Below are 18,030 nucleotides of genomic sequence, written 5' to 3'. Positions count from 1 at the left end.
CCCTCACTGGTGCGTGCCACAGGTAGCAATCCAGAAATTACTACCCGGACGGTCCTACTTCTTTCTGCCTAGCTATCTACCTAGCTCTCTAACTTCTGTCTTCAGGACTTCTTTGCTTTTCCTTCCTATGCCATTGGTACCAATATGTACCAAGACATCTGGCTGCTCTCCCTCCCCCCTCCAAAATGCTGTGGATACTATCCAAAACATCCCTGACCTCGGCACCTGGGAGCCAATATACCATCTGGGTGTCCCAATCACATCCACAGAATCTCCTGTCTGTTCCTTTGACTACTGAGTCCCCTATTGCTACCATTCTTCTCTCTCTTTCCTCTCTGCACCACGGACCCATGCTCAGTGCCAGTAACCTGATCTCCGTGGCATTCCCCTGGTTGGGAGGTCATCCCACACAATAGTACCCAAAACGGTATATTTATTATTGAGGGGAATGGGCACAGGGGTGCTCTGCGCTAACTACTTATTCACCATCCCATTCCTTCTGACAGTCGCCCAACTACCCGCCTCCTGCAACTTAGGTGTGACTACTTCTCTGCAAATCTGATCGATGATCTCCTCACTCTTTGTAGAAACCAAAGGTCATCCAGCTGCTGCTCCAGATCCCTAACCTGGTCTTCAAGGAGCTGCATCTAGATGCAGTTCCCTGTGGTACTCTTGGTCTCCCAGGACTCCCAACATCCAGCATGAAGAACACACAATGGCCATTTAAACTACACCAAGTACCCCTGACACAGTAAGGACAAAGGGAAACTTAACAGAAACTTACTTTGTTCTTTGATTGTAGACACCTTATGCAGCCCACATTTTGTACTTCTCAATTAAATTCCCCCTCAGCTTTCTTCACCCCAAATAAATCAGTCCAAGTGTTTTCTCATCGTTCAGACATCCACCCCAGGGTATTTCTTGGTGAATCACTGCTGAAGCTTCCTCTGTGCAAGCACATCTTTTAGAGTTAAAAATATGCGTGGACTAAGATGTTAATTGTCCTGTGCTATCACCAGTGGGATCATCAGTTGATCTGCCACCTCTCTTCAGGAGTTTCGGCCCACTTATGATCAAGACCCCCTTGAGGTGGTGGGCCAGCAGTGCTAAAGCACCACCTCCCACCGGTGAGCTTAAAAACTTGGCATCTGCCTCTATCAGAGTTGTTGGTCACTTCCATCCAACAGATAGTCTGCTCTTCAGGTGTCTATGCAACTACTGAAGGGTTTGCAAAAGATGTATACACTGTCTGACTATCTGCCCCTCTGGACATACTTGGCCCACACCCATGCTGATCCTTTCTCTGCTGCCTCAGCTACAGCCCTGCTGGTTGACTTGATCTCTCTTCTAGTGAAGCCAAGGTCACGCAGCCACTTCTGGAAAGTGAACACAATAAACCCACGGCAGCCTACTTCGAATGGATAGCATGAGACCTTCCACCCTCTGTCTCTGCACTCTGATCTTAATTCTGCATACTTGGTTAACTTGCGTTCATGGGCTTCATCGATGTTGTCTTCCCAGGGGACTGTGAGTTCACCAATAACCACTTCTCTACTGGTGTCAGATCATATGATTATATCTGGACGCAATGTGGTGAAAGCTATTTGCTCCGGGAAACTGCCTTTCCCATCCAGGTCAGCCTTGACACACCAATCACTGGCTGAAGAAAGTATGCTTAATCATGAGCCTGCGCTGTACACTCTTGACTTGGAGCCTTCTTTCACAAATGTTATAATTTGTTGACCAAAACTGCACATAGAAATCCAGCTGTGGCCTAACTAATGTTTTGCATAGTTCCACAATAACCTTTTATACACCAGCTCGTGACACTGTATCCAATGTATCTGCTTAATCAGCTTATCTACAGTATTTGTGCAAACACGTTTTCTCATGCTTGTGTTATCTATTTGTGCTGCTGCTTTAAGAGATTATTGAGCACCTACTCTAAAGTCTTTCTGGTTCTCAGTGATTCCTATTATATATCCCAGCTACATAAATCTTCTGAAGATGCATCTTCTCACATTTTTCAAGATTAAATTGCATCTGCCATTTCTCATCTCACCAGCAGATCAATATTATTCTGCAGTTAAAGATGACCTTCCTCACCATCGGTATCACCAATCTATATGTCATTTTTATACTTGCTAATCATATCTCCTATATTCACGTCCAGATGGTTTGTAGCATAGCTCTGATCGCTGTACTCAGCCATTGGTTACAAGCTTTCAATCATATATTTAAAAAAATCCCTTGATCACCAATCTATGCTTCCTTTCACAAAGACAATTTTGGAACCAATTTGTCAAATTGGCTTGTATCCAGTGGGCATAATAAATGGCATAAATCTCCTTCAACTGGGAAAGAAAACCCTGCAATTATACAGGATTTTCTAAAACCTGCAGCTGCTGGAAATCTGAAAGGCAAACAGCAAAAGCTGAGAAGATTCAGTAGGTTGGGCAGCAAGATAGAGCAGAACATCATCCAGAGACCCAAGGACTCTCTCTAAGGAAATGGTGACTTATTTTCACTTCTTCCAATCTAATGTTCAGCACTCTGTGTCCAGCATTGGAAAAAAGCAATACAGATTGGGTGATTGCTATGTGGAGCTCCTGCATTCAGACATCAAAGCTGGATGTCTGCCGCTTTAACTTTCCATTCCACTCCTACTGCGACCAATGTTTCTATAGCCCCTTCTACTGATCACTGTAACCTCGAGGAATTGTGCCTCATCTTCTTCCTGATACTTGACTGCCATTTGATCTCAATGTTAAAATCTTTGATTGGAAGAAATCCTCTACAATCAGAACTGACAATTTCTCCTGTAAGTTATTATTCTGTGCTTTTTGCTTCAATTTTTCTTTCTTCATTAGCGTAACCTAGCCTGTTGTGCAAGACCTATGTTTCTTTGTTTCCATTCACACTCTCTAATTGTCCTCATTTCTAGTTTTTATTCATTTTCTCTTCTAACTTCTCCCATTAGCCCATCTATCACTTCTATAATCATAACAATTCTGGCCTCACCCTGTCAACAATATTCCCTCCCCTATCCCCTCCAATTCCCATTTTTGAATGAGTTTTCCTTCTGAAGCATTAACTTTATACTCCAACCCCTTTGAAATAAGAGCTAATTTTCTATTAGCCTTAATGACGATTTCCTGCACATGTGTGCTAGCTTTTGACGTTTTGTGCACAAGGATAATCTCTCCTATACAATGAAGAAATGGTTGCCAGAGGCCATCGAGGGCTTGAAGGTCTGATTTGAGGCTGCTGACTGGAATGTGCTTTGTGAACCATATGGGGAGGACATCAGCTGGACTTACCGATTGCATCACTGGCTACATCAACTTCTATATAAACACTGTAATACCAACAAGGACTGTTTGCTGCTTTCCAAACAACAAACCATGCGTCACTGGTAATCTAAAGGATCTTCTTAACCACCATAAGAGAGCTCTTAGATCAAGAGATAGGGAGGAATTGTAACATGTACAGAGGGAGCTAAAGGAGAAGGTCAAGGTGGTCGGAGAGAACTGGAGAACAAGTTTGGGCAGAGTAGCACCGGGGAGGTGGGAAGGGGCATGAAGAACATCACTGGTTTCAATTGGCTTGGCTGTAGAGCCTCGGAATGCAGCCATGAATAGGCTAACGAGTTAAACTGATTCTTCAATAGGTTTGACAATTTCCCTCCTGTTCACACCCCCCTCAGAACCTCCCCTCCTCCTATCTTCCCCCCTCCAGTTCAACACGTGGATGAACAACACAGTTTACACTGTCTACAACCCCTCCTTCCTGTGCACCTACCATCCACCAACTCCTCGTCGTCATGGACTCACCTTCACTGCTGAGCAGGTGAGAAGGACTGGGGAAACTCAGACACAGCAAAGCACTGGGACCGGATGTTGTGAACCCCAAGGTCCTGAAGGAGTGTGCTGAGCAGCTGTGTGGAGTTCTGCAGTGCTTTTTCAATCTGAGTCCCAGCCTGGAATGGGTCCCAACTGTGCGGAAAACGTGTGTGGTCCCAGTACCCAAGAAGGGCCTAAAGTCTTGAATGACTACTGTCCAGTGGCCCTGACCTCTCACATCATGAAGACCCTGGAGAGGCCGGTTGTAACTCACCTCTGACCCCTGGTCAGATCAGCCCTTGATCCCCTGCAGTTTGTCTACCAGGTGCACATTGGAGTCTTGGATGCTGTCATCTACCTGCTGAACAGAGCCAACTCCCATTTGGATAAGCAGGGCAGCACTGTGAGGATCATGTTTTTTGATTTCTCAACTGCCTTCAATATCACACAGGCCTCATTGCTAGGGGAATAGTTCTGTTCAATGCAGGTTAGTACTTCCATTGTATCCTGAACTACCCGACTGGCAGACCACAGTTTGTGCAGCTTCAGAGCTGTGTGCCAGACATGGCTATAAAGCAACACTGGGGCCCCACAGGGGACTGTATTGGCTCCCTTCCTGTTTACCCTGTATACCTTAGACTTCAGGTACCACATTGAGTCGTGTCATCTGTGAAAATTCTCTGATAACTCAGCAATAGTTGGGTGTATAAAGGGAGGACGGGAGGATGAATACAGAGCACTGGTGGAGGACTTTGTTAAATGGTGCGAGCTGAATCATCTGGAGCTCAGCATCAGTAAGACAAAGGAAATGGTGATGGTTTTAGAAAGACTAAGCCTGCACTGCTCCCTGTTACTGTTGATGGTGAGGACATGGATGTGGTGAGGACCTACAAGTACCTGGGGGTGCACCTGGATGACAGACTTGAGTGGAGCACCAACACAGAAGCTGTGTACAAGAAGGGCCAGAGCTGCCTCTACTTCCTGAGGAGACTGAGGTCCTTTGGAGTATGCAGGCCTCTCCTTCACATGTTCTACCAGTCTGTGGTCACCAATGCAACCTTCTATGTGATGGTGTGCTGGGGTAATGGCATCAATACGGGAGATGCAAACAGGTTCAACAAACTGATAAGAAAGGCTGGCTCTGTTATAGGAGTCAAACTCGACACACTGGAGGCTGTGGTAGAACAAAGGACCCTGTGGAAAAAATGTCAGTTCTGTACAATGTTTCTCACCCTCTGCATGCCACCTTGGCTGAACAGAGGGGCACATTCAGTAATAAACTAAGCCAACTGTGCTGCTCCAAACAGCACTATATGAGGTCATTTTTACCCTCTATAATGAGCCAACCTATAGCTGGGAAAGTGATGACCCCCTCCTGTTAGACTGTTATTAACCTCTGTCTACTGGAACTCTGTTTATCACACCCTGCTATTGCGAACACCTTGTGCAATACCACCATCACTTCTTATCAGGATGGGGTGTGTGTGTGTGCGCGCGCGCGCACCCAGTACTGTATAATAGTACGGTAATTCTTGCATTACCATCTTATCACTGTAAACTTAGAAATCTCTAAACCTAGTAAGCTTTGACTTGTAAATCTTGTACATCTTCACTGTAATTTCCTTTGGGATCAATGATTATCTATCTATCTATCTATCTGGAACTTCAGCACCTTTGAGGAAAATTTTCAGCTTTGGGTATTGGCTCAGCTGCCTGTTAAGTACAGTACTCAGATTTAATTTTCAACCAAGTTAAAGAGAATGAAAATTAAGTGCGTTTAAAAGTGGGTCAATCAGATATTGTGTGCTTTATATCAGTATCCATAAAAAAATCTATACTACCCCCTTTGCGTTTTGACATACAGTATAATCTGTATGTAAAACATTTACTTGTCTTTATTTATTCGAGCCCTGTCAAAACTTATGTGTACTTCAGCACTTTATTTCTGAATATTTAGTATGTGAATTTTTTATATCTTTATCACTTTCTTCTGTTGACTAATGTTTCAAAGGTTTCAAAGGTACATTTAATGCCAGAGAAATGTATACAATATACATCCTGAAATGCTTTTTCTTTGCAACCATCCACGAAAACAGAGGAGTGCCCGCAAAGAATGAATAACAGTTAAATGTTAGAACCTCAAGGTCCTCCCCCCACCAGCTCGCCTCTCTCCTGCCTGTAAGCAGCAGCAAGCAATGATTCCCCCCCCCAGCAAAGAAAACTTCAGTACCCACTACTGAGCACTCGAGCGTGCTGCAAAACAGCAGTAAAGACACAGACTTGCAGTACTCCAAAGACTACTTGTTCACCTGGTATTTGACATGCCACAGGCTCTCTCTCTCTCTAATAAGGGAGAAAGAAGTATCTCTATTTCACAGCAAGAGGGGAGACATAACAAAGAACTTGCTGCTTTATGATGTTGAAAGTTCTATAATGTTCTATATTTATTAATTTTTCTCAGTTTTCCCTTTTGTATTTTATCTTGAAAGAAGCTTTGAAGGACAGAGGTAACATTTCCAACTACACACTTTAGAAATCTGGCAATACCACAAACATTTTCCTGACAATTATTTTAAATAGTTGTAAATTCATTAGATTCCCACACTCGAATTTTTCATATGAGCCTCAGGCAGGAGAAATTCTGTAATCGATAACTAAAATTACAAGATTATCCGTCGTTAAGTAACATTGCCCTCAAAGATATCCGCATCAGGAACATCTAGGTTGTTTTCACCTTTTCAACCTATTTTTGAAGGAAAATATAACAATGTCTCATGAGGAAAATGGCTGGAGTTTGCTTTTAACAAAGTTTCTTGGCAAAAGTGTCCTATCGGATTATAGTAATAGGCTGAATTTGCATATTTCAGAAAGCATTTTACTGTGGAAAGATTTTAATTGCATGACAAGAACAAATGATATCAACTTGTGCTGTCCATCACTGCCTTAAAATGAACTACTGTAGACAATCTACATGGTGAATAATAAAATTATAACATTTGTATTAAATGGAACTTAAGGATTGTAGATAGAAAATTCAAATAATGTTATCCAGTTATTGTCAAAAGTACTCACTTAATCAGCAAATACCAATTAAAATTATTGACATGAGATTATGCAGATGCTAGAAATCCTGAGCAACACACACAAAATGCTGGAGGAACTCAGCCGATGGAGCAGCATCTATGGAGATGAATTAATAGTTGGCATTTCGGGCCAAAACCCTTCCTCTTAACTAATTAAAGTAAGATTATTTATTTTGAATGTATTACGTTTCTATGGCATAACTAAGTTTCTTTGTTTTACCTATTGGAGCCTATTAATAATGTGCTACACCAGTCAGTTGTGTACATAATTATTCAAGCAGCATAGTTATTGCTCTCCTATTCGCACTGCAAGGCAAGTAGATTCATTTACGGGTCTCCAGCACCTCCAGTGTTGAAAGTAGTATCACCAAGCATGACATTTACAATGGTACGAATGACGTGATTCTTCTACAGACTGATTCTGACATTAGGAAATTAAACTTGCTAAAATTAGAGTGGACCTGAGGCATAATGCCAGCACTGCAAGACTGTTTTCCTTGGTAGGACAAAATGCCAATTTAAAATTGCTTATTGCTTAATGTAAAGCTATATATGTGTAAAAAAATCTCATTGCACAAAATGGCAAAATGCAGCGCAGGAATGAATTCATGCTGTCTGTTTTCCTGTGGCTACATAAAGGTTTTTTTGTAAAGGTTTTACCTTGTGAGGTCTTCACAATTCATCAGTGCAGTAGTTGAAGAAATAGCCTAGAATTTCCTGTCAGTGACAAGCCACCAAAGTTATCTACTGATTCATAGCATGAGTTCACAATGATCACATGAGACACACTAAAGGAGCTCTTGTTACCAATATCCTACAAAATATTAGTCCAATCCTCAGTGGCAAGTCCTTGCACACTTGCAGAGATTTGCACACTTGAATACTACTTCATAAGGGGAACAAAACAAACCCAACCATGGAAGTCAAAGGAAATCTTTGATGGCTGGGTAACCCATAACCCTACCCCTATCTTAGGCAAGTGGCAAAGTTGTCAAAATCTTTGAATATTTGTAATTTATCAATGACTTTTGTAAATATTTTATCGGGAGAAGATGGCGACACGAGGCAGCTCGCAGCAGCCACTCCGGTGGTGATGTCTGTTATCTGTCAAGTAGGGTGCCATGCACAATCCTGATTTGATGGAGACGGACGTGAGAGCACGGAGGAACATCTGGTGAAACTTCTGAAATGTCTGCTTCGCTGCTGCTGCTACTGTGTGGTCCAGAATCTCCGGAGGGGAAGGCCCCGAGTCCTCGGCTTTGCTTATTGCTCGGTGGCCGGGGTGGGGTAGAAGCGCTCGGCAGAGGATGGTGCTTGGAGAGGCTGTGTCGGAGGGCTGGTCGGAGGCTTGAAGTTTTCGGATGGACTCAGAATCTGCTGCAGTCAGGTGCTCCCAGTGGTGCTGCATTGGCAAGTTGGCGGCGCTTGGAGGTTCATGGCAGGGAGAGTTTCTCCCTTCTGCCACCTGCGCGAGATGATGAGTCTATCGGGACCTTTTTTACCGTGCCCATGGTCTGCTCTTTATCAAATTATGGTATTGTTTTGCACTGTTGTAACTATATGTTATAATAATGTGGTTTTGTCAGTTTTAGTCAAGGTTTATCCTGTGTTTTCTTGTGATATCATTCCGGAGGAACATTGTATCATTTTTTAATGCATGCATTTCTAAATGACAATAAACAAAGATTGAGTGTCCTCATAATCTAATAATCTAATCTATTCAAAAGCAAGTAAAACTTGTTAAGGTTAACAAAGTATTTTTTTAAATAACCAAAAATACTTTAGAGCATTTAAGTTATTTAAAAAAATGAGTTAAGCAATTAATTCCAAAAAAGACTAACTTACCTACCACAATTTTGCATTTCTCATTCCATTGATGCATTTTCTGCATCAATTCTAACATAGAATTAGAATCAGGTTTATTATCCCCAGCATGTGACATGATATTTGTTAACTTAGTAGCAGCAGTTCAAACCAATACATAATCTAGCAGAGAGAGAGAAAAAATTAAATAAAATAAAACATAATAATAAATAAACAAGTAAATCAATTATGTATATTGAATAGATTTTTTAAAATGTGCAAAAGCAGTAATACTGTATATTTTAAAAAGTGAGGTAGTGTCCAAAGCTTCAATGTCCATTTAGGAATCGGATGGCAGAGGGGAAGAAGCTGTTCCTGAATCGCTGAGTGTGAACCTTCAGGCTTTTGTACCTCCTACCTGATGGTAACAGTGAGAAAAGGGCATGCCCTGTGTGCTGGAGGTCCTTAATAATAGACGCTGCCTTTCTGAGACACCGCTCCCTAAAGATGGCCTGGGTACTTTGTAGGCTAATGTCCAAGATGGAGATGACTAGATTTACAACATTCTGCAGCTTCTTTTGGTCCTGTGCAGTAGCCCCTCTATACCAGACGGTGATGCAGCCTGTCAGAACGTTCTTCACGGTACAATTAACTATAGAAGTTTTTGAGTGTATTTGTTGACATGCCAAATCTCTTCAAACTCCTAATAAAGTATAACCGCTGCCTTGCCTTCTTTATAACTACATCGATATGTTGGGACCAGGTTAGATCCTCAGGGATCATGACACCCAGGAACTTGAAGCTACTCACTCTCTCTATTTCTGATCCCTCTATGAGGATTGGTATGTGCTCCTTCGTCTTACCCTTCCTGAAGTCCACAACCAGCTCTTTCATCTTACTGAAGTTGAGTGCCAGGTTGTTGCTGTTTCACCATTCTACTAGTTGGCATATCTCATTCCTGTATGCCCTCCCGTTACCACTTGAGATTCTACCAACAATGGTTGTATTGTCAGAAAATTTATAGATGGTACTTGAGCTATGCCTAGTCACACAGTCATGTGTATATAGAGAATTGAGCAGTGGGTGAAGCACACACCCCTGAGGTGCACCAGTGTTGATCGTCAGCGAGGAGGATATGTTATCACCAATCCACACAGACTGTGGTCTTCTGGTTAGGAAGTTGAGGATCCAATTGCAGAGAGAGGTACAGAGGCCCAGGTTCTGCAACTTCTCAATCAGACCAGGTTCTTTTGCCTGATTTCCCAATGTAACAGCAAGGTAATTGCTACAACTTTATGCTACTTGGCTTGAGTCTATGATAAAGTATGTAAAGGGTTAACACGGTCAGTTAAACATAGCAGGCTGTTTTTTCAGTAAGAAACCTTGATGATCAACAGATGTACTAATATTGCTATTCAATGCTGAGCAATATTTCTTCCCAAAGTAAGCCAATTAGTGTTTCAGGATGCTTGTCTCCTTGTGCAGTCATGTGCAGAGTTAAGGCTGATTTATACTTCCACATCAAATGGACACCATAACCTTCGCAAGTGGCCTATGCACGTTGTGAGCATTTATACTTGTGCGTTGGTATGTCTGCATCACTCTGCAATTTGGGCACGTCGCGCATGTGCACACAGCAAGGCTTCATGGTCATGGTAGTCTTTCTCGGGGTAAGCAAGTTTAAAGTGAGCGTCTTTTCTCATAAAAACGAAATGTGTCCTCTATAATCTCGGAGGTCTGTAAAGCTTTATGGAAAGCATTGCAGCCAGAGTTCCTTCCCTGCCCTTCAGTCGCCCAATGGGAAGCTATTGCAGCGTAGGAGGAAATGCGATGCTACCAAGTGGACTAATCACAGTTGTTGTGGTCTGCATTGCTGCGACACGTAGTTACATTCTGGGAGAGGTGCAGATCAGGCTACGGCGTAGGGATCTGCATAGGGTTCACGGTGGCGCCGTACCTACGCTGTCGATTTGATGCAGAAGTATAAATCAGCTTTTAAGACCACTCCAGTCTATTTTGTGTATGTGAGCCATTATGCCTATTCTGTCATTTGTCTCTCAGGACTGTCATATACGTAGATAAGTCTGGCTCCAGCCTGTCTTGTGTGGGGGTATCTGAACGACGATATTCATTTTGTAAGGGGAATTGTGAGTTAGTTGGTCGACCAAGCAGGAACAGTCATAGACTGTTTCTATTTGAGCAACTAACAGAAACATCCCAGAGGCTTTGAATCAAGGGTTTATACTTATATGGTCTCTGAGTGACTTTATCTGGATTCAAATTCCACATCTAAGTGGGAAGCAATGTTGTGGCATATATAGAGAAAGGCTGGTAAACAGCTTGCCAGCAAGTTTGCATATGTCTTGTTTGTTCATACACAGGAATCCCATACTTAAAGGACATAAGTAATGAAAAGCTAGTAATTCCACACTAAACCAATGTAATTAATACTGTTTAAGTGTACTGGTGTTGGTTAGAATAAGCCGAATTTATCAAACACACTTCTGCCACATTATATATAAGCTTTCCTGCTCTTTAAAAAGAAACTGTCCAATAGTTCCACACAACTGTTGTCTGACCCCCACCAAATGTCGTTAGGTAAAACTATAAAATACTACCCATTCCAGATGTGCAGAATCTGAAGTTAGCACATGTATTTTAAAGAAAAGGCCTGTGATTCAGGTATTGGGTGATTGCAGTTATAGTTTTATTATCAATTTTCTGAAGTCTGCTCGTTGCTCAGCTTCATGTCCAGAAGCAGATGGATGTTGGAAGGGTTTTTGAACTTAACGGGATTGAAAAGGGACACAGATGAAGGGAAAAGAAGTTCAGGGTGCTAACTAATGAATTAATTTGTTTATTTGATACGTTTACACAATACATTTCTTGCGATATTTTCCACATAGATATGATCCCTGATTGACATTCAGGCAGCCAGAACAATTGCTGGAAATGCCAATGATTTCATACCAAAATGTCAGTATTCCTTTGTGTAATTGTCAAAGCTCTGGAAGGCAGCCTGTGAATTTTTCAGGACCTGGGAACATCCAAAGTCTCCTTTTTTTTTCAGTCACGGAAGCCTGGAAGAACAGAATAGCTTAAAAAACTATAAAAGTGTTTTGTAACAGTTGTATGAGGTGAGCTTGCTCTGGCACACTCACTGATGAGATAATATTTCGCAAGGACATGCCACCATGTACGACTGCTGCATTTTAGATTTGGGCAATCTATGCAAGTAGGTTTGCAACAGTATGTATGCTCTTATGACATATGTCAATACTAAGAAAACATACACATGAAACGTTACATTTTTCTATACATTTCTGTTATTTTCCTCTTAGTACACAGCAAGGAATTGGCAAGTTGTCTATTCTAGGACTGTTTGATGACAAAATCTCAAAACAATTTGAGGCTCTGTGGTGACAATTGCTTTCAGTGATTAGAAAATGTAACTTCAATTGGATAATATGGTTGTAAAGTATGATCCTACAAAAAGCGATAGTACAGGAAGCAGGTACAGGAGGACCCATACTACCAGGTTCAGAAACAGTTATTACCCCTCAACCATCAGGCTCCTGAACCAGACTGGATAACTTCACTTGGCATGGAGGTCGGTCACCAGTGGAGTACCTCAGGAATCTGTTCTGGGACCCTTACTCTTCTTGATTTTTATAAATAACCTGGATAAGGAAATGGAGGGATTGGTTAGTAAGTTTGCTGATGACACAAAGGTTGGAGGTGTTGTGGATAGTGTGGAGGGCTGTCAGAGGTTACAGCGGGACATTAATGGGATGCAAAACTGGGCTAAGAAGTGGCAGATGGAGTTCAACCCAGATAAGTGTGGTTTTGGTAGGTCAAATATGATGGCAGAATATAGTATTAATAATAAGACTCTTGGCAGTGTGGAGGATCAGAGGGATCTTGGGGTCGGAGTCCATAGGACACTCAAAGCTGCTGCGCAGGTGGACTCTGTGGTTAAGAAGACGTACAGTGTATTGGCCTTCATCAATTGTGGAATTGAATTTAGGAGCCGAGAGGTAATGTTGCAGCTAAATAGGACCCTGGTCAGACCCCACCTGGAGTACTGTGCTCAGTTCTGGTCACCTCACTGCAGGAAGGATGTGATAGCCATAGAAAGGGTGCAGAGGAGATTTACAAGGATGTTGCCTGGATTGGGGAGCATGCCTTATGAGAATAGGTTGAGTGAACTCGGCCTTTTCTCCTTGGAGTGACGGAGGATGAGAGGTGACCTGATAGAGGTGTATAAGATGATGAGAGGCATTGATCGTGTGGATAGTCAGAGTCTTTTTCCTAGGGCTGAAATGGTTGCCACAGGAGGACACAGGTTTAAGGTGCTGAGGAGTGGATACAGAGGAGATGTCAGGGGTAAGTTTTTTACTCAGAGAGTGGTGAGTGCTTGGAATGGGTTGCCAGCAACGCTGGTGGAGGCGGATACGATAGGGTGTTTTAAGAGACTTTTGGATAGGTACATGGAGCTTAGTAAAATAGAGGGCTATAGGTAAGCCTAGTAATTTCTAAGGTAGGGACATGCTCGGCACAACTTTGTGGGCCAAAGAGCCTGTAGCGTGCTGTAGGTTTTCTATATTTCTATGTTTCAAAAGTGAACTTATTCAACAACCTATGGACTGCTTTCAAGGATGCTACAACTTATGATCTGAATATTGAATATTTATCTGTTTTTTTTAATATTTGCACAATTTGTTGTATTTTGCACATTGATCGTTTGTCTGCCTTTGTTTCATGTGCTGTTTTTCATTGATTCCATTGTGTTTCTTTATATTCATTAGCATGTTTGCAAGAAAATAAATCTCAGGGTAGTATATGGTGACATGTATGTATTTTGATAATAACTTTACTTTGAACTTTGAACATTTTAGGGTATTTAGATATGTACATGTCTATGACCCCTCACTATAAACTCCCTCCTTAGGAGGACAGTGATCTATTTAGAAGTCTGGTTACAATAAACCAATCTCCTTCGATTTTATTATTATGATTTCCTGCTGCAAAGATAGCTGGAATTTTGGTTATTAAAATATAACTTCTCTTTAAGATATAAAATACTGTATGTGTCAGCTACCAATCTGTGAAGAACAGACTAATTACTTTCCTCACACAAAATGCTAGAGGAACTCAGCAGGCCAGGCAGTATCCATGGAAGAGAGTAAACAGTTGACGTTTCGGTCTGAGAATGCTTGCTGAGTTCTTCCAGCATTTTGTGTGTGTTGCTTTGGATTTCCAGCATATGTAGATTTTCTTGTAATTATTTTCCTCCTTCAATTTTCAGACACTCTGAGGGTTATGTTTGTTGCTCAAAATATCAACTGCACCATTTAACACACCTACACATTCAGATGGTTCATTCTTGTGCATTACAATGCACTTTGTGATTTCTATAAATGGTATTTTAAAAGTTTTACAATTTTCTCAAAAGGAGGTATATTAAAAATCTGACAAAAATATTAAACATTTTTAGAGAAAAGTAGTAAGTACTTGGAAGAACTTTGAAAAGGATCAATGCCGAAGTGAAATTTGTAAAAACAACAATATACAAATGTTTTTCCAAGTGTACGAACTGTTTTTATAGAAATTTATCAGTAAGATGTCTAAGTGTTGCATTATTTCTTCTTTCACCTATTTGTTCATAAAAATGCTGAAGTGACATGCAATGTCAGAACCTATTGGCCATACTTATTTGTCTCTGAATCAGGGAGGCAGAGAAGATTCATCAGAGTTGATCAGTTTGCTATTGCATTCAGCCAGGCTGGACAAGAATAGCAGATTTCCCTTCAAGACTTAAGTGAACTAGACAGGATGTTAGGATAATCTTTTGGTTTCTTGCCTCCTTTGCTGAAACTAGCTTTTTCTTTAAGTTCCAGATTTAGCTCTTTTTAATCTCTGGAACTCAAATTCCCCAGGTGTCATGCAAGAAGTTTGAAATATGTTTTGTCCATAATCTGTTTAGCCTTTCTAATATACTATTGAGCTATCAGACTAAATTGAACCTAGAAAGTTTACTCTATTTCAGGTAAATATTTTACACAATGCCATTCTCATGCATTTTGTATTAGTTTATTTCTGAATAATGCCCTTTGGAACAGCAACATTCCTTTGACCATCAAGCCATTAGGAAATAAATGATCAAGAATGGAATTCACTCCAATACTAATATATGTTTTTGTTATTCAAATTATAAAGTTCTTGTTTTTCTAGTGAATATATTACAAGATGCTTCCTCTGTAGCCCCAGATCTAGCAGAAAGGTGCCTTGCTCACATGAAGAAGTAGTGGCCTGTTATGTCAGTCACAGCACAGTGTTCTGTAACTCAACAGCTTCCCGTCAGTCTAGCTGTTTGGCACCAATGCATGTTGATGAGCTGAACCCAGAGAAGAATTGATACAGTAAATGGCACTTTGCAGAAATTCACATCACAGGGTAAAGGTGCATTTCAGATTCACTTTGAAGGTTGTATGGGTTAATGGTCTGGCAATAAAGCAGAGACCTAGAGACCTAGAGTGTTTGCGCCCTATTGCTGCCCCCCCCCCCCGCCCCTGGGAAGTGTATCCACTGATCTATGGCAGAGAAAAACATTCTCCTTGCATGCTCCTATTCCAGTGGTCTGCTTGTTACTTGGGGAATTGATGTTGGTATTGGCTAGTGTCACGTGTATGCATGCCGTCCAGACAGATCATTTCTTACGTCGAGGTAATACAAAAAAGAAATTAAAAACCGAATGCAAGATATGATGTTGCAGTTAGAGATTTCTAGGCAGGTCGACAAGGCGCAAGAGCCGTGATAAGGTCGATATATCGCAGTGAACACTTACAAGTCCAAAATGAAGCCGAACGTATGTACTATGAAGATTCTGATAATTTCTTATTTACGAGGGGGATGAAGTAAGAATGTAGAACATCATGAATGGGATCAGAAAATGCTGGAAACCAATGGCTCCACCAAATCTCAAGATGAATTATCGGAACATTTTCAAGATAGTCAGGTCACAGTTTTCAAGGCAGTCAAGTAATTCTCTCCTGTTGTGAGATAATGCTGCAGGGTGGAAAGTTGATGTTTGGATTCATGGTGCTGAAAGTGCATCCCTAGCTTTCAAATACCTGGCTCACCTGCTTGTGTGAAACTATCCATTTTCATATCCTCGCCAGACCCCTGAACAAACCATTGTTCTTTCACTGAAGAGATCCTTATCTCTGTTGAGTCATCTCCTGTCCTGTCTTCATTATTACTCTTTCTTCCTGTTTTTCCAAGTTTCACTGTGTACAAATTCCTTTAAATAACTCAGTATCTTGCCAGGGTAGCAAACTCCAGTAGGACAGCAAGTAAATTGGTCTTTTCTGAGAAATAGTCCCATGTGGTGAATTCTAGATGTTGCAATTGTAGAAAAAGAAAACAGAATAAAGAAGAAACGTGATGCTTCCAGAAGCTGGATAGGACCTGATAAAAGGGATCAAAATTGAGTTTTGATATTGGAGGCTACCTACTTTCCTTACAATTTGCATTCAACTAAGTCAACAGCCTTGAGATCATCTGTGCTGATATCCTTGGAGGAGTCACTAATTTCCAGCACTTGCTGATCCAATTCATGATGCTGGACATTCTTACTTCATATCCCTTAAATTGTGGCTATTCTATCCCACAGAAAGGGAATTTGTGAATCACTGTGAAGACTGAAGGAATATCTAGGGCTTTTCATGGTCTTGCCCAAGAGAGAGAAAGAATTTGTTAGCAGGTTGAGATGTTGATTGGAAAGCACATTCTCAAAATATGAAATTAACAATTAAAAGTTGCTGATTCTCCTGTACATAACAAGTTGAAAGAGAATACAACTTCAGAGATCTTATTCTTTACTGATTTTACAAAATTATTCATCATCTTGAAGATTTGATTTCCAAGATTGACTTCAGCATCCAACATTATTATCCCATAAGTCTCAGTAAACAAACTGCCAATTGCTGGAAAAAATTTGTGAATGCTTTGCAGTTACCTAGTTTTCTGCATTAATTACTCATAAAATGTGGTCTGATCTTCTCTACTGTAAGTCACAAAATAGACAAACACAATCTACCTTAATTAATAACATATTAACAATTGTACTTCTTCTTGTCGTTACTGAATACACCATTTAAACAATCACAGTCTAGGTTCAAAGAAGTATGTGAACCTCTGGGGTAATGCCTTCTACAAAAGCAACTTGGAGTCAGGTGTTTCAGTCAATGAGATGAGATTGGAGGTGTGTGTTGTAGAGGTGCCCTGCCTTTTAAAAAAGACAAAGTCAGGTTACTGACAGAGCCTGCACGTCTCAGGTAAGATCTCTTTATGTGCACCATGCTTCGATCAAAACAACTTTCAGAGGACTTTAGAAGAAGGATTGTAGAGATGCATGAGGCTGGAAAAGGCAACAGAAACATTTCTAAAGACCTGACTGTTCATCAGTCCACAGAAGGAGAAATTGTCTCCAAATAGAGGTAATTCAGTTCCATTCCTACCCTCCCTAGGAGTGGACATCCTGCAAAGATCACACCAAGAGCACAATGTGTAATGCTAAAGGAGGTGAAAAAGAACCAAAGGGTAACAGCAAAAGACCTGCAGAAATCTCTAGAACTTGCTAAAGTCTCTATACATGTGTCCCCTTTAAGAAAAACACAGAACAAGAATGGTGTTCATGGAAGGACACCATGGGGGTAACCACTGCTCCCCCCCAAAAAAAGACATTGCTGCATATCTCAAGTTTGTAAAGACCACCTGGATGTTCCACAACACTTCTGGGACAATGCTGTGAAGACAGTTGAGACTAAAGTTGAAATTTTTAGCTGAAATGCACACTGCTATGTTTGGAGGAAAAAGAGCAGAGCACACCAGCAACCAAACCTCAACCCAACTGTGAAGCATGGTGGAAGGAGCATCATTGTTTGGAGCTGCATTGCTGCCTCAGAGCCTGGACAGCTTGCAATCATTGAGGGACAATGAATTCAAAATTGTATCAAGACATTTTAGAGGAGAATGTCAAGGTAAAGGTCTATCACCTGAAGCTTAATAGAAGTTGGATGATGCAACAAGACAATGATGCAAAAGACAAGAGTAAATCAACAGAATGGTTTAAAAAAAAGAAAACTTGTGTTTTGAATTGGTCAAGACCGAGTCAAGAACCTTAACCCAATTGAAATGCTATGACATGACCTGAAAAGGGCTGTTCATGTAAGGCATCCTAGAAATATTGATGAACTGAAACAGTTTTGATGGAGGAATGGTCTAAAATTCCTCCAAGC

At 41.1% G+C, this 18,030-nt stretch overlaps 1 protein-coding gene across 1 annotated transcript in view; it reads left to right on the top strand.

Moving 5' to 3' along the window:
• Positions 1-18,030, top strand: part of LOC134344369 (E3 ubiquitin-protein ligase HECW1-like) — a 485,729-nt gene that overhangs the window by 184,674 nt on the left and 283,025 nt on the right. The window lies entirely within an intron of this gene.

The sequence above is a fragment of the Mobula hypostoma genome, chromosome 3, assembly GCF_963921235.1.
Source record: "Mobula hypostoma chromosome 3, sMobHyp1.1, whole genome shotgun sequence".
Taxonomy (NCBI): domain Eukaryota; kingdom Metazoa; phylum Chordata; class Chondrichthyes; order Myliobatiformes; family Myliobatidae; genus Mobula; species Mobula hypostoma.
This window is presented reverse-complemented; position numbering and strand designations above follow the sequence as displayed.